At 37.2% G+C, this 18,182-nt stretch overlaps 2 protein-coding genes across 7 annotated transcripts in view; one reads left to right on the top strand and one right to left on the bottom strand.

Annotated features, from left to right (window-relative positions):
• COL10A1 (collagen type X alpha 1 chain) overlaps positions 1–15,490 on the bottom strand; it is a 62,200-nt gene extending 46,710 nt beyond the window's left edge. The window contains exons 1-2 of one of the 4 annotated variants that reach the window (XM_025207050.1): positions 15,304–15,490; positions 673–756 (exon numbers count right to left, since the gene is read on the bottom strand). The gene's annotated coding sequence lies outside the window, so the exon portion shown is untranslated. Of the gene's footprint in view, positions 1–672; positions 757–5,004; positions 5,029–15,303 lie in introns of those variants that run through there. The other 3 variants (XM_025207049.1, XM_006026158.2, XM_025207051.1) reach the window with 3 other exon arrangements.
• The window catches only part of LOC102376702 (dermatan-sulfate epimerase), a 350,602-nt gene that overhangs the window by 74,493 nt on the left and 257,927 nt on the right, over positions 1–18,182 (top strand). The window lies entirely within an intron of this gene.

Below are 18,182 nucleotides of genomic sequence, written 5' to 3'. Positions count from 1 at the left end.
ATCTACTATATTCAGTGAGCATCTCATTTAGTTGTTATCAAGAGTTATACCACACTGGTGAGGAAGAAACATGGTGCTGAAATGTGTGATTAACTTTTGGCCTATTTACAAATAAAAAAAACTTACTAAACTTCAGTAGGGAAGCTGTATTATTACAGTGGATTTTTCTTTGGATATAGCCTGCAAAATTTCTAGTATGTTTCAGTATTCTTTGGTAAACAGTTAGGAGGGCTGTCCTGCATAATCATTGCAAGATTATTTTTAGATAACCCCTTTCTTGCCAGGTGAATTCATCTGTGCTAACTTGATCTAGAGTTTTGAAATAATATTTTCACTATCAATCAACATTTATATTATGATAATTTATATAATGAAACATTTATATAATGAAAAACATATTGGTGCTTTGATAAGAGAGGTCAACAGTGTGATGAATACTGTGTTATAAAGACCTAGACCCAGTTTCTCAGAGGTCTTTATACACAACTCAATTTGTCACTTAAATACCGTTGAGAATTCAGACCTTATCCTTTGGTGTTGGTTTTTTGGGGATTATTGTTCCCCAGAAAGCCATTTTAGACTGCTGCAAGTGCAAAAGCATTTGAGAGAAAAATCATGGTTAAATCAATGTTAAGATGTTTGCCATTGACTTCAGTGGAGCCATTATTTCACCTGGTGTCTATTGAACAGTTAGCTGGATGCCATTCTGCATGTGCTTGGCCTACAGGTTCCTGCATTACCAACACACAGTTGTGGCTAGGAATAAAAACAATATGATTCCTTGGTAACCAGTACATACTTCAAACAATGATACATTTTTTCATGTGGCTTTACTCTGTATATGCTAACCATTCAACAAATATGTTTAATTTTCAAAAGTTGTTGTTGTTTTGAGGGATCAAGTGAAAAAGGCAAAAAAATAATGACAATAATTCCCTAAAAATATTCGGCTTGACAACCTTTTTTGAATGGCCTGAAAGGAAATATCTGAAATGGAAATATTACCCATACATTATTTGTTATTTTCGATAATGTTTTTTCTTTATTTCTGGTTTATATCTAGCAAGTTTGTTCTTGCAGATTTAGGTATTCATTGTCAACAGGCTTAACATATGAGTGGAAATTATTCAACATATTACTGGATCTGTCTTTGTGTGCTAAAATCTACAAACTGTTTTGTCATTTGTTAATACCATGTTTAGGTTAGCATTTAAAGTGCACCTTTAATTGGATACTTAAGTCCACCATCAATGTCAAAATCAATTTTTATGAATAACTTTTTATACTGGTGATTGTTACATCTAATTATAATCATGACTGCAGTTTCACATCTTAATTTAATCGTTAACTTTGTAGATTTGATTTAGTACTATGAGTAATCACTTTCCCTGATTTGTACATGTGCTCTAGATGGAGGCTACTAAGTGAAAGCAGATGCAAAGCTGATAATGAAACTGAAAATGGATAGTCAGACAGAAGGACTGTGCGTGGAGAGAAAAGAAAATGGTTCTGAACACATTTCCTGTTGTTCTTGGGTCTGCCCAAATGACCCTTCTAAATGTGAATTGGCATTAGGAAAAAAGAGGGAGGGGAAGGAATTGTGTACATGTATGTGTGTTATGATACTTTTTGTTTGTTTGTTTTTTTGTTAAAAAAAAAAAGTAATTTAAGAAGATGCTGCAACTCAAAATGTACTTTTTAAACAAAATCTAGTTAGGAGTACCTACTTAAGAATCTGAAACTTACTTTTGTTCATCAGTTTTCGAATCTCATAAAATATTTCATTCTGCAAGTATGCAAAGAAAAAATGCTACCAGCAACTATTTAAAACAGTAGAAAGACCTGGAGACTGAAACATAAGTCACTGAATTTTGAAACTCAGTTCTTGCCCATTTATATGAATATTTTGTAATCTTACAGAAGTTTTCAATGGTGATACTTATGAGTGATTATGGACAGCCACAGCAGTATCCAGTAGGAAATATATAGGTTCACTTGATACACATTTGGTACTGACTGTAAATATTATAGGTGGCACTTTCAAGAGTGGTCAGCAATAGGCTGAATTTGCTTCCACTTCAGTTCAGTCATTAAAGGAGATTTAAATTTCCTTTTAATCTATATTATAATATGCCCTTGTAAAGGATATAGCAAAAGTAGAAACATTATATTTTAGGTTGATAATATTTTTATTGATTTTTTTTTTTTTTTATATCAGCTGCTTATATATCCCTCTCTTAAGACATGTTTTATTATTAGGGTTACTTTTTAAGCTGTTCTTTTCCAACTGAACAGTATTTATGCTATGCTCTCCACTTTTGTGTGTATAGCCTAATATACACATCCTATCTTTTAGACACCGCATATATGTGACTATTAAACATATGCATTTATCTAGATATATCTCTATGATATATAGATATAATAATATATGATATTTCATAGCCATTAGCATCTAAAAGAAGAAAAATAATCCCACAACCCATTTAGGTTATATATATGAGGCTACAAATTCTGGGGTGCTGTTGCAAAATGTGATTCAGAATGAATTTATATATTAATTTAGGAGAATTTAGGAGAGAACAGAATCACTAAAGATTATATACCAAATCATCTTCATTTGTTGACCTCAGTAAATTCCCACAGCTGACCTAAAAACTCATCTCACCTCTGAAATATTTTAACATACACTAAAAGAAAGGTATATCTGAAAACACTGTGTTTTACTTAAAATAGGAAGAGATTATCGGTAGAGGGCTCGTCCATAGGCCAGATTGTACTCGTGGACTGGCTCTGCATTCTGGATTCTGCCCATGTGTGGAGTTGGTGCCATGGGAAGCTGGGTGGCCATTGGTCCTGTTTTATACTGGACCATTCTGCTTTAAACCCTTTGTCCCCTGTCCATTTCTCAATAAGGACCGGACTGCAAAGAGTTCTGTTTTTCAGCTCATTGGTGGAAATACAGCTCAGTCACTTGTCCTCGTGATTCTGTTGGCTGTGCCTAGAGGTAGGGCAGTGCACAACCAGGAGAGGCAGGGTTCCCAGCCAGAGAGGGAGGGAGGTGGCCTTTTTGCGGTGGCCTCACCCCTTGCTGCTGATTAGCCAAGGAGCCTGGTGGCCTTACCCCTTGCTGCTGATTGGCTGAGGTGGTAGCTCTACCCCATAGCACTGATTGGCCAAGGGGGCCTGCCTCTCACCAAGGGGATGTCCTGGATCTAGGGATGCATCAGGGCTCCCCTGTTTGCGGCACAGTCTTTGAGTCTCGGAACAGCCTCTGTGTACAGTGCAGCCCCAGAGCAGTAGAATGGCATGCTCATGCTTTGGATCTGTGCTGCATGCAGCGGTTGCTTCAGTGCTCTGAGACATGACTTGGAATTGGTGTGTGGAGCCATTTGGCATGTCTTGCCTGCTGCCTGTTGGTCAACTCCCAGACCCATGGGCAGCACTGGAGCCTGGATGATAGGGCTTTGAGGACCCTATCCAGCCTACAGGCTGTTGCGTTGATACCCCTAACTTAAAATCCTTTATCTGAAAAGGCAAAACAAGCTGTAATTCTCTTTTCTTAAGGAAAGAGGGACATTCTTTCTGTGTTATTCATAAGACTTGAATGTCAGACTCTTAAAAATTTTTGCTTTTTCAAATATTTTCTTCCTTTTTTTCTTTATATGGCAACCAAATGATCTCTGATGGATAACCACAGCAGCACAAGAAGCTCAAACTGTTCTCAAAATATATCTTCCCTGGCAGGACATCTTGTTTTGAATACATATTGGTTCAGAGTTTAAAAACAGAGAAACATCTTTAGTCCTAAATATTGTAATGAACTTTTGAAAAATATTAATTAGTATGTATTTTAAAAATAACCTGATACATTTAACCTCTAGTTTTGCCCCCCCGTGCAAATATTTTCCAAAAAACACAAAAAAACACAAAACAAAGTTAAACATTGTTTCAAAACGATTTCAGTGTGTTTACAGATATACATCATGTACCTTTCAGTTGACAGGAAATAAAATGACAGACCCTGCACGTTCCACTGCATGGGATGTCTAGACTAACCTTTACTTCTGAGAGTAGTGTCTACTGAATCTGGAATATGCCCTTATTGACAAAGTCCTGCCTTAATCAAAGGTTTCCTATTAGAATAATGAAGTTAAAAAAGGTGAAAGAGTATCTTTCTACCCTGTAAGTGAACTTAAATAGTAAAGTCTATGGCGCAAAATTAAACTGTGGTAAGAAAAATGAGTCACTAATGGGATACTGTTAGGTTGAGAACTTGACCAACGTTGAGTGTCACACAGGGTTTCTATTCACATACTTTTGACTGAACCTGCAACTGGAAAATTCTTCTGAAAGCAGTCCAGCAAAGGTTTTCAAACATGGAAATCAAACCTTTGCTGTGAGTTGCCAAGATGCATGCAAACAAAAGGGCTATTTGTGACTGGTAGGGTATAGTAATTTTCCCCGTGCACTTTTAAAGCTTTTCAGAAATGTCATTGCATTCTTTGCAACTGTAGTCTCCAGTGGATTACTTAAGTTCTTGTTCCCTGGACATTGCAGCATCTCAGCTGTAAGGCTCCTCAGGGCATTTTCTGTATCCTGGTCAGCTGCCTCAAGACGTTAAATCTTCCCCTTTGACATTTGCCCCACAAAATACACTAGAACTAGGAAATGACACTACAGGGCGCTGTGGCTGCTGAGTTTCAAAAATAAATTTGTAGCAAGGATAGTTGCACCACATTTTATTATAAGAATAGAAAAAATATATATTTTAACCTATAGTAGCAGTTTTTTACCCAAATACCAGAGGCTGTCAAATTAAAAATTAGCAGGGGAACTGAATCCTTCACTAAGAATTTCCTTCATGTGGCAAATGTTTAACAGTGCCTATTATCATGGAAACCCTTTAACTTCCAAAAGTCATTATGTAAGCTCAGGAAGTGTGGGGCTCAGTACAATTACTGTCAATCAAATTGAATACATTGAATATAAATTGAATATTACCTTACTTGTTCCTGCTAAAACCAAGCATTTCTGGTTGTGGTTGTTGTTGTTTTGGGGGGGGGGGGCGTTAAGCCTAACCTTCAATCTAGGAATAATAATAATAAATATATAAATATGTTCCCATCCCTAATATAGCCATTCTAACTTAGTTATATTTGGTAAACTTGTAAATTCCCTTTCCAACTGACCTTTGCATATGAAGCATCAAGTGTTTACTTTGGCTGCAGGAGCTTTAAAAGGACATTGTATGATGGCTGTCCAAGCTGCCTGAAAATGCCTATTTAAATGTTTTAAAATAGGTAGGAAAGGAAACACATGGTACTGCTTATTTTAAATTAGATATATTACGTTTTGGTACTGTTATCTATGATTCTATAGAAAAAGTACTTGAATCTGCTGAAGATACTACAGTCCTGCTATTGGAAGGCTACTGACAATTTGTATTTGTTCATTTACCTGCAAATACTTATATATGTGCTTCATGGGTGTACTGATGTGCCTAGTTGACTTTACTGGGACTAAGCATTTGTGTTTAATGACATACATAACTGTTATCAGTTATATAGCTTAATTCTTCAGTGTGAGAGGCAAGAATTGTTATGGGTGATATCTTCTATTGGACCAACTGGTATTAATTATCGAACCAACTTTATAATAATGTCTCTTGTGCAATTAGTTTTTATTATATTAAAAGAAATATAGTCTATAGTAAAGGAATACTTAAAATCTTTCTTCTATTTAAGATGATCTTTGATCTTAATAGTTTCAGGAAGATATATGATTCATAGTACTTTTTTCATACTATAGGGAAAGTGGTGATTATTCATATGACTGCTAAGAATAAGTATACCTTGATTTTAGGAAGGCTTTTGATATGGTCCCCCACAACATTCTTGCGGGCAAGCTAAGGAAGTACAGAATGGATCAGTGGACTGTAAAATGGATAGAAAACTGGTTGAAGCATTGGGCTCAGAGAATAGTAATCAATGGCTTGATGTTTAATTGGCAGCTGGTATCAAGTGGAGTGCCCCAGTGGTCGGTCCTTGGGCCAGTATTATTCAAAGTCTTCATCAACAACCTGGAAGATGGCATAGAGTGCACCCTCAGCAAGTTTGCAGATTACACCAAGCTGGGGGGAGTATTAGATATGCTGGAGGGCTGGGCTAGGATTCAAAGTGACTTAGACAAATTAAAGGATTGGTCCAAAAGGAATCTCATGAGGTTCAACAAGGACAAGTGAAAAGTCCTGCACAGAACCGTCCCATGTACTGTTCCAGTCTGAGGACTGACTGGCTGAGCAGCAGCTGTGCAAAAAAGGACCTGTGGGTAACAGTGGACAATAAGCTGAATATGAGTCAGCAATGTGCCCTTGTTGCCAAGAGGCTAATGGCATACTGGGCTGCATTGGTAGAAGTGTTGCTAGCAGGGCAGGGAGGTGATACCAGTGATATAAACATTAAAGTTACCTTCTGCTGTATAATGCTGACCTATAGTTTTATATGCACATTTTTGCATGTGCTTGAGTAAGAAAAATAGCACAACTATTATAAAGTTTGCATGTGAAAATGGAGATTCTAGAGTATGGCCCTGCTTATACAGGGTCTTACACCTTTATGGATGCTGAGTAGTATTTTGTTCTCTTAGTAGTCCCATTGGAATGGGAAAAAGTGCTCCTATAATTTAAAATGCTGCATGGCAATTATGTAAAAATGCCTTAGTTTGGTCACTGAAAACTGGAGACGCCCTAAATCACAAGGCTCCTTTCAAAGTATTTGACCTTCTCTTTGTTAAATTTGGGACATATTTCACTACTGTTAGTCTTTGCCATTTGAGACCTAGAAATCTTAAAAACAGAGTATGTGCACCACTTCTGCATATTATCAAAAATATCTTAGTTTATTAACACTGAAAAAATATACTAATGATTTTTTTTCACTATGAAGTTTGGTTGTTTATTACAATTGGAAAGAAGCTTTGGAGCAGCAAAGAGGCAATCCTCTTTTGATTTGGCGTTGTCTAGCTTACAGCTAGAGCTAAGTTCCCATTTATATGAAAGCAACTATACAGGAATTTATAGAAGCTTGAGCATAGAAGAGAACATATGTATTCTTCCATTCCTTTCTGTAAAGGCAAAAAAGAAAAGCAATGTGAGGTACTGAAGATAGACTTACAAGGGTACAAAGGAACCTTGTGGAAGACTATGATTGGTAGTCAGGGAGAAAAACAATTATCATTTGTTAATTTAAACTCATGAGTTTTGACTGTTCACCCAATTTTTGAACGTTTGGAATTGGCAGTAGTCTTGTGTGCTTGTTAACTTTGTCCCTTTTTGGCTTAACATATGAGTTTAGCCTCCCTGTGACTTGTATTACTTTCATTAAATACTTTTTCCAACATAAAATGGAGAGAACGTTTAAGGCAAGTAGCAAATGAGCAAAATTCAATCAGTAGCTACTCAAGTAGCTCTAGAAAATACTTTTCCTCATCACCAGTAGAAGTATGAAAAGTCTGCATGCTGATAGAGAAACTGCTTATCGTCTCAAAACATTTTTCCTTTTGTAATTGGAAAGTAAGGATGATGTTAACTTTTCTTCCAGGGGGAAAAAAGGGAATGCTAAGCAATTTCAGCTTGAAAGGAAGAATATTTGTAACTGAGCTTTCTTAAGCAGATTTTAAGAGCCCTAGTACAACAGGACATATCTAATATGTAATGATGAAGTTTGGGGAATCACATTCCAATTATTGACTCTTAGATTAGAATAGAAAATATTAATTAACCTTGTCAGTCATTACATGGACGGAACAACTTTTCCTTCAGTTCTACAGTAGTGTAGCAGTTTGTCTAGATTCTGATTAACAAGGAGCATGCTAGCACTCTAGACATGCACCTGAATTCCAAGGAACACGTTCTTCCAGTTAGCATGTATTGCTAGGTTTTCAGCTAAGTAGCACATATACTGCCATCTTCAGTACATCATACTTTGAAATTATACTATGCCATCCTGCCATACAGCTGAGGGGTAAGGATGCACAGCTAGCACTGCTTCATTCTGATCTCCATCTGATCTTCCTTCAGGTGCATTTCAAGGATTAAGGTTTAATCTGTGGTACCACACTGCACGATGAGAGGATACGGTCTTCTCTTAGTAGTCCTTTAACATCATGGATTAAATAAAAACAAGTCTTCAAGCCCCACTTTTATTTCTTTTTAAACTTGGACCCACAGATGCCTTGGTGTACATATTATTAATATTGCTAAATATTACTGCATTGTTGTACAAGCTTTATATAATATGTGAAATCTGTTTAACTTGACATCATTGTAAATAGAGGGGAAAAGTACAAATTGAATAATTTTCAGACAAGAACTTGCCTTGTGACGTGCAACTCTATCCTCCATACAAAGCTTGTTTTGTTTCAAATTGTGCAGAGGTGCCGCTTAATAAGAATTAAATCTTTGTGACCAAAGCAGTCAAGTGCTAAACTTATTTTGTGTGTAGCAGGTAGTTATATTAAGTCTATTGAATACTGTACCACTGTGTCAAAAACATTAAGGATCCCGTTAGGACAGGCTAAAATAAAATATTTTTGGTTTCTTTCAGACTGGAACTACCCACTTTAAAGTTGGCACTTGGCACATGCTGTATTATTGAAAATGACTTGTAAACAATAACTTTCCTGGGGAATACAAATCACCAACATTGAAGGGTTCTGTGTATTCATTCTTGAAGAAGGCCAAAAGAATACTTACACTACATGGAGCTTGTTACTAGTCTAAATACTAAACAAATTAGACACTTGACTTTATTATATAATTTATCTTAGTGCAGCCTGCAGGCTCATCTTCTGCTACCACTTATAGGGTAGAAAAGTTTCCCCAAGGCTGTTATATTTGCTTCTTTATTAGTCATTGATTATAGTTTTTCTTGTTTGCTTTTGCTTTCTTGATATTTTTTTTTTCAAATCCAGGAGGAATGCTTGTTTTCAGGTTCCATATTTTCCACTTTGAATTATGTCTTTGGTGATACAAAAGTATAAACATTGAGGAAAATTTAAATTTTATCATGTTCTGGATAATATTTCTTCTTTTTCTCTTTGATATTCAAAAATGTCTTAATCCCAACAAATTATATTTTTGTTCAGAATTTGCCTTCCTCATTTTCTTTTTAATAAATCCATTCTGATCTGATCAACGGGAATGATAAATCTACTCCCTCTAGCAAATTGTTACCTGATCTAGTCCACAGAATTGTTTGACATATGATTACGTGACCTATGTATACAGGTTGGTGTACTGCCAGACTGATGAAATCAAAAGTAATCATTACTTCATTCCTATTTGTGTCATATATTACTCTGCTGATGAACCTGATAATTGTATTTATAATAGATATCTTGTTATTACTAAAGGTATTTTCTCCTATTTCATAAAGGAGTAAATATATAAAATTAAATGAGCTTCTAAGTGTCACTGACTAATTTATCAGTGTGGATGTCATAGTGATACGTACTTATATTGGAGTGATTGCTGGAAATGATTGCTGAATTTTTGTCCCATTTTTGGAAACACTTTGAACGTTTTCCACATCACCACTGATGCAAAACTTAGAAGAAATGTAATTGAATATTTTTGGCACTTCCAATTTTAGATCAAATACACCTTTTCCCATTCGAGTAACAAAATGAATTACAAGGGCTGATGCAGCAATAGTACATACAGATATAAGATATTTATGTGGCTGTCTCTTTCTTAGGGTTTGGAGATTTTTCCAGCTATTCTGGTCAGTTGGACACATTATTTGACACAAGATTGAAAAGTCAATTTTGAGACTATAGCTCCTTACAGTTAACTTTTTCAAGTGGTATCAAACTGTATTTTTATTAGTAAAGTCTGGAAGCCACTGACAACTGAAATGATTCCTTTTCTTCTTATAAACCATTCTTCTTGTAAACCATACAAGAACCTCTGCTTCTAAAGGATCAATTTTATCACCACTGTGGAAAATGAAAGTGGTTGCAAATTTTTTCTGGTGTGGCCACTGAATCATTGAAATGTTAGGGTCGGAAGAAACTTCAGGGGTTCACCCAGTCCATTCAGCCTTCTGTGAGGCAGAGTCAGGACCATTCCTCTCATGTTTTTGTAACATATTATTACAAACTTCCAGTGATGTGATTCTATATATGCACTACACGGCCCCTTCCAGTGCTTAGCTATCCTAATATAATATTTTTCCCTAATGGCTAACCAAAATCCCCCTTACTTTAATCTGATTACTGCTTGCCCTACTCTCATAGATTTAATAGATTTCACAGATATTAGGGCTGGAAGGGACCTCGTGAGATCATTGGGTCCAGCCCCCTGCCCAAGGGGCAGGAAGTCAGCTGAGGTCAGATCACCCCAGTAAGATAAGCATCCAAGCAAGGGACAAGGAAAACATGTAATAGCCATTCCCTTTTAAACAATCTTTTGCACATTGGAAAACTTTTATCATGTCCTGCCTTAATTTTCTTTTTTTTACACTTATTCTTTCAATCTTTCCATGCTTATCATATTTTCTCTTCCTTGTGCTCCTCTGGATGCTCTCCAGTTTGCTTATATCTTCTTTCTTATAGTGTCTTGCTCAAAATTGGATAATGGTACTCTAGCTGAGGGTTCTTCTGTGCTGAGTAGGGAAAAGTAATTCTTTCCTCTGTCTTCTATTCAACACTTGTTAATGACATTTGACTTTTATAGTTAAACAGCATAACATTTTTCATTCTTATTCAGCATGTTTTCCTCTAGGACACCCTGATCCTTTTCTGCAGAACTGCTGCCTATACAGTTGTGCACCATTTTTATTTTTGCATTTGAAAATTACCTTCCTGACCATATTTGCATTTGTTTCCATTTAATTTCATTATTTGAATTCTGATCCTGTCTTCAAAAGTGTTTGCAATCTCTTTCAGATTGGTGTTCTCTAGAGACTTAGAAAACATGTTTCCTATTTCATTATTTAGTTCATTAATGATAATATTACAAGATAGACTCCTGGAGGACATGTCTTAATATGTAATTCCAGTTTAACTTCAAACTATTGAAAATTAGACCTCAAACACAGGTTTTCAACTAGTTGTGCAGCTGCCTTATAGTAACTTCATCTAAACTTCATCTATTCCCCTAATTTTGCTAATGAATTTATCGTATGGGGCTTGATTTATAGACTCACTAAAATCAAGATATATTATATATAATAGTTACTTCTAATCCAGCAGTCTCTGTGATGTTTTACAAGCAGTGGACTGAAACAACCTAACTCGTGTCTGAAGTGGGAAGGTGCTCTTGACCCATTTGCTGCTGCTACTGCCATCTCTCTGCCACCTGGCTGCTATGTGAGCAAAGCATCTGCCACCAGAACACTGCAGAAGTCCTCCTCTTAGCCCCCAACAGTGGGATCTAAATAAAATGGTACCATAAACTTTATACTGCTAATCCCTATCCTAATCCACTAGGAAGAATATTAAAGTGGTTTGAATAGGTTGCTCTAGGGGAAAAAGCACATTTGCTAACTTAAAAGATAATTGAAAGTGAATTATAAAACAAAAACCAAACTGCTATCTAGTTAGTTTTGCCATTGTCATATAAATGAATTATGGAAATAAGGGAACCTCTGTTTGAATTTCACAACAAAGAAAATACAGAAAAGATGAGCAACTGTGCTAGGATAACGAGTCAAACAGACAATATAAGACTGATTAAAAATTACATTTTTGACAACAAAAAACTTCACAAAAGTATAACTTCACTGATGAATGACTGGAGATCTTACAGTGAACAATAGATCTCTGAAAGACTCTAAAGTCCCGTCTACACATGCAGATAAAGGCACAATGGGGTCTGATGTGTGATTCACATATCTGTACCATCTGCCAAGTCCATTCCACATGCATGGACTTGCACCACAAAGGAATTTGGACCACTACTTTAACAAATGTGTCATAGCTGACAGTGGAAGCAGAATCATTAACTTGCATGACCAATCACGCTAAACCACATTATTAACTGTTTCAGAGAGAAACTGCTGGCACATCCTGTTCAAAAGAAAGTAGCAATTCTGGTCTTTGTGACAAGCTGGCTTAGCTTCCTGCATAAGTAAAAATTGTCTTTTAAGGATTACAATGTTAGTTTATTACAAACGTCAAAGCCTGCAGCTTGGCCCTTTTAATATGGAAGCAAAGATCCTGAATTGCTTCAAGATGGAGCTGGACAAATTGATGAAGCTATACTGTGATAGAAAAATGCTCTTGGAAGAGTAGTCAGTGTATGTGAATGTGTTTTTATGTTATGTTTAAAAACATCAGAAGTCAATAGGTCTTAAACAGTTGATCCCTTCACCATGTGTCTAAATTTAACATTCTTTGGTGGTTGTCTCCATCCTATCATATTGTGCCCATCATCATGGTTTGTAAGCACCTCTGGAATACCTAATCCATCTCTTTTATATGGTTTTCTGTATGGTACCTCTTTTCTATATGATTTAATATCTTGCTGAACTGGGTCGAAGATTCACCTTGTAATAGCACAACACTGCCTCTAACACATTAGGCTAGCTGAAGTTTGGAAAGTGTGATGACAATGAGTTTACATAATGCAGTTACTGTTACTCAGTTTGTGAAGGCAATAAGTGATTTGAATAAAGAAATGTTGAACCACTTAAAAAGCCTACTTTCTAACAGTGAGAAAAAAGGAAAACAAAGCATGGCTCTTGTGCCAGCCTGCATTTAGCCCCTTCATAAAGCCCTATTCTGTTAAACTCAAAGTCAGTGGATTGAGACAAGATGCAATTGAGATGTGTAACTGAAATAGCCAATGTTTTTATCTTTTCTTTGCTCGTGTATAAATGCTCTTCAAATGGTTGTTAGTTAATTTCTTGTTTTGTTTCCAGCCATCTCCATTTCAGTACATTTGGGGGCATGTCTGTCATTTGTACTAAGCCCAGAAACATTTGAAAGTCTTGAAACAAGGACTGATATAGATGTGGCTCAAAATAACTTTTTTTTCATAATACAGCAAAATTGCAGCTGAGTACACAAGAGCTTTTAGAGTGTTTCATTCCAGTCTGTGAGATAGCGAAGTATGATTGTCAATATCAAAAGTTCTTCAAAGTTGTCACAATAAATACTGGTAGTTATTTTAGAAATGAAGAACATGGGTGGCAATGAGGCCACTTAAAATGAGTCTCTCGGTTCCTAAAATAAATAATCTAATGAGCACTTTGGACAGTGATGTCCCAGCATGCATTGCTCCAGCTTGATCTACAAGAAAAAGAATTGCGTATTCTAACCTGCAGGGTTCTATTTATTGTGTCATTTGATATTAAGCATAAGGGCACTTATAGACTGACTAATTTAATGTAAATTCAACCTGACCTTTATGTACTGTTTACGTTGCCAGTGTTTGCTTACAGTACAAAATTCAGTGCCTCTGGCAGTAATACGCTGAGCTGTGCATCTACACATGAAATTAACAGTTTGAGTTGGAGTTTATTGCTCCCAGGCTCAATGTTTACATGTGTATCTTGGACTGCAGCACGTTGAGCTGGGGTGGCACAGCCCTGGCTGGCAGGGAGTCCAGGGGGTCAGCCTGTCAGCCCCAGCTCAGCATACTGCAAAGGGGCTGGCTGGGGCACAAGGGTGATATAGTGCAAGGCTAGCTGGCAGGCAGCCCCTCATGTAGTAGCATCCTCATGCAACAGAGTAAAGAACTCTGCCATAGGATGGTACTTGTATCTGACATTATTGTTCTATGCAGAATTAGTTTACTCCGGCCTAATAGGGGTACACATGTAGACAGTGCTGCTTTACTTTGGAGCTAATTAAGTTAAGTATTTCCACAGTAAGCATCTCGTACAGATGCACCCTAAAATTATATTTGCATTTGTTGTGGTGATTTCTTCAGAAAAGTTACTCTTTCTTATTTTGCTCCGTAGTGTGCAGCTGTAACAGCGTCATTGGGAAGGTGATCTGGAATCTGCATTGCAACTTGATTTTATCTGTTCATTAGCCAGTTTTCAAACCTTAAAACTCAACAGATTTTTAAGTGATAAAAGAGAGAACCCAAAATCAATTATTGAACAGGTTTCAGTCCAAAGTAAGAATTAAGTGCATTTGAAATTTGTTTTTTAAGTTGCTGTTTTTCAGTAGACTATGACAAGAAAAATACTTGAAATCAGAAAAAGTCCTCCTGCCTTTCCCCCTCCCCTTTCTTGGCCATGTTCTAACAAAAAACAGCCAACATGATTTAGAAGAAATTTTGAAAGAGGAGGAAGCTTGAATACCAAGTGTCAGTTCAAAGCATTTTTAAAGATATAATCTACTGTAAAGAGAGTTTGTAAAGCAGCTTTGACTGTACCATAATTTGAATGTCTTAACTGGTGCAGATTTTTCTAAAAGGCTATCATAAGACACTTACTCACCTCTTGGAATATTAGCATTGGCAAAGTATTTAAAATAAAATTATTTGAAAACCTGTTGAAATCATTAAAGGAAAATGAAGAATATGTTTTCAATTAAATCCTTTAGTACTTTCAATATAGCAGGTTCTTTTATTTTTCTTTCTTTTCTTTTCCTTTCTTTTCTTTTCTTTAAGAGAATTGTGAAAAGAAATGTTATGATATAAGATTTGTTGAGAGGGCTACTTTAAACCTGTTGCTTTTGAATTTACAGGAAATATCCAGTGTTAGTGATACAAAATTATTAGGCTATTAAAAATCCAGTGTGTGCTTACTCTTAATGGAAAGTGGCACTGTTTTCAGTTTGTTTAATAATTAGGGCATAACCTTTGAACAATTTAAAATGTATCTTACTGGAAGCACAAGTAGATTACAACAGAAATATTTTCTTGAGTGTGCACATTACATGGAAGAATGTTAAAGGCATAGGAAGGCTCAACTAAATCATTTTGTTATTCAAATGTTGAATTTGCACAAGTGGAATACTTAGTGGTATTTTTACATTTTGTATCGTATTCCGAGTCTTGAATGGAATGTCTTTTTCCTATTCTCAGTAATGTTTATTACTGCTTATTCAGGGCTTGCTTTAACGGATCATGAAATATGAGCCTAAATCAATCACCATATTTTAAAAGGCTTCTTTTTATGTAATAAAGATTGAATATTTTTTCCTTAATCGGTGCTGTGCTTTTTTTACATTAATGTCTTCTTTGGAAAATTGCAATTGCTATTTTTGTAAGTGCTATCTATGTTAGTCATGGCATTTCAAATCTTTTTAATGTCTGTTTACATTAATTCATTTGTGTCCTACCTTTAGTTGAATGAAAGATGTTCCTGGATAGAGAGAGTGAATGCTTGCTGGCTGTCACGTGAAAATCACCACCACTCTCTTATCTCAGAGTTACTCCTCTTGCAGCAGGCATGGCTCTCAGAAAGCTCTCAGCAGGCATTTCCGGAGGGTTAAAAAGGCAGCCCTCTAATTCAAGAGCCCTTTTTTGGTAGCTTTTGGACTTTTTAACTTCTTCATGCAAGCTAAGCTGAATCATATGTTGGCTACTGAATGATGGGTCTGCCTTCTGTTTTAGTTCCAGGAGAGAATAATTTTTTGTTTCCTAGAACTAAATGGCTCTGTATAAGAGGTGGAAGGGGACTGGGGATTCTTATTCATCTGATCCTACTTTTTAATTTTAAGGAAAGTGTGAAGTTTATTTTGGCATACATGTTTAGACTAGGATAGGCTTTTATGGTTTGGAAAAGAAATTCTCTAGTGTTTCTAATTTAATCAATCAAAATCATGTGTGTATTTTAGGGAAAATAGCACCATCATCATAGTGTATTTATTGCTCTGTGTTATAGTATCAGAGTTCAGATTTCAAAACTGTTTGGACAGTTCATGGGAGATTTTGCTGTTGCTTGTACATCTGTCATCTATCATTTTAATACTGTGTGAGATCTGTACATATTAAATCTAGCTGATGCATAGACAGGAGTTTTGCCCAAGTGAGGTATGAGTAGGGTCCTAAGAGAAGTAATTATAAATTTTAGGATGGGAGCCAAGAGCATAGTTAGGATTCCCCTGCAATACCACCTCTGCATTTGAGTAGTTTATTTTGGAGCCCAGAGTGTGTGTGTGAGAAGGAGCGAGAGAGCGAGAGAGTTTAGATAGATAAATCTTCTCTGATGCCCAAGTCACAGCCATTTTCTTATGGTCAAAAAAGGTAACATTAAAGTCTACTCTAAATCAAAGAACTGTTTCTCATTAATTGTCTGTAGAATTCACACTTGTTTAATACAAGGCACTTCATCATTAGGGGAATAGAGAGAGCTTTGTCTCCAGAGTGTTCTGAGGTTTTACCATGGACTTGGGAGAAAAAATGGGACCAGAACATCAAATGTAAATCTCTTAAAATGGTAGCGGAGTGTTGTCCTTTAACGCCATTAGAGCATTTGAGCATCAGATCAATCCTCAGTACAACCCAGATGTGGCTTAGAGTCCTGCTTTTCCACCCATTTCTACTTGAGTGGTCTTGAAATTTACATTCCAGTTCAATATATTAAAATGCAATTCTCAATATAACACTGAATACTGAAGTCTATAAAAGCTTTGACTGTGACTACCCTGAGGTTAAGATTATACCCCATGACATGAGCTTCAAATTTAATTAATTTGCCTCACATCTTGTGCACAGTAAGCCTATGATAAACCCTTGGATTATATAATCGTATGTTTTGTTTTGTTTTTTTCTATAGAATTTATCAGTGCATGGGATGGATGATGGTACTCAGGGAAGGAATTTGGTTTGGTTAGCAAATGACAGTATAGGAGTTTTGCTGCATTGGTTGGAGAAGTTGAAATCTTGATAGGGAACGAAGCAGAATTTCAGGAAGAGAATATACTTATGCTAAAGACCATTAAGGCTCACCCTAGAAGATGGCATTATAACCTTACTTCTGCAGAGTGAGGTTGTGCTCATTCTCCCATTAAAGTGAAGGGCAAAGCTTCCTTTAACTTTAATAACGAAAGAGATCCTCAAATCATTTAAACCAAACATTTTGGAAGTTTCCACTAATTGTATATTGCTCGCTTTCAGTGTACCCCTTTTGAGATACCAGGGCCTGATTTTTTTTGAAATTTCATAGATTTCATAGACATTAGGGCTGGAAGGGACCTCGGAAGATCGAGTCCAGCCCCCTGCCCAAAGGGCAGGAAGTCAGCTGGGGTCATAGGATCCCAGCAAGATAAGCATCCAGTTTGCACTTGAAGGTGTTCAATGTAGGCGCTTGAACCACCTCTGGTGGCAGGCTGTTCCAGACCTTGGGGGCTCGGACAGTAAAGAAATTCTTCCTTATGTCCAGCCTGAAATGGTCTTGTCGTAGTTTATGACTGTTCGATCTAGTCGTCATCCCTTGGGGCGCTCTGGTGAACAAACGTTCCCCCAGATACTGGTGGTCACCCCGATAAACTTATAGGTGGCCATCAGATCACCCCTGAGCCTGCGCTTTTCCAGGCTAAAGAGCCCCAGGGCTCTCAGCCTGTCATCGTAGGGTATGCTTCCCTGACCTCTGATCATGCGTGTGGCTCTTCTCTGGACTCTCTCAAGCTTCTCCACATCCTTTTTGAATTGTGGAGCCCAAAACTGGAAGCAGTACTCCAGCTGTGGCCTCACTAAGGCCGAGTACAGGGGGAGAATGACGTCCCGAGATTTGCTTGAGAAGCATCTATGGATGCAAGCCAGCGTTTTGGTCGCTTTACTAGCCGCAGCATCGCACTGCAGGCTCATGTTCATCTTGTGGTCAATGATGACCCCCAAGTCTCTTTCTTCCATAGTGCTAGCCAACATAGCACTGCCGAGCCTATAAGGATGCTGCGGGTTTTTTTTCCCCCCCAAGGTGGAGAACCTTGCATTTATCGGCGTCGAACCCCATCAGATTCTCGTCCGCCCACTTGCTGAGCCTGTCCAGGTCAGCCTGGATCACTCGCCTGTCTTCTGGTGTGGATGCTTTGCCCCAAAGTTTGGTGTCATCGGCGAACTTGGCCAGTCCGCTTCTGACTCCAGTGTCCACATCATTAATGAAGATGTTGAACAGTATGGGTCCAAGGACAGAGCCTTGGGGGACCCCACTGGTCACAGGACACCACGATGAGTGACTTCCATCGATTACTACCCTCTGGGTCCGACCACGGAGCCA

The sequence above is a fragment of the Alligator sinensis genome, unplaced genomic scaffold, assembly GCF_000455745.1.
Source record: "Alligator sinensis unplaced genomic scaffold, ASM45574v1 scaffold38_1, whole genome shotgun sequence".
Taxonomy (NCBI): domain Eukaryota; kingdom Metazoa; phylum Chordata; order Crocodylia; family Alligatoridae; genus Alligator; species Alligator sinensis.
This window is presented reverse-complemented; position numbering and strand designations above follow the sequence as displayed.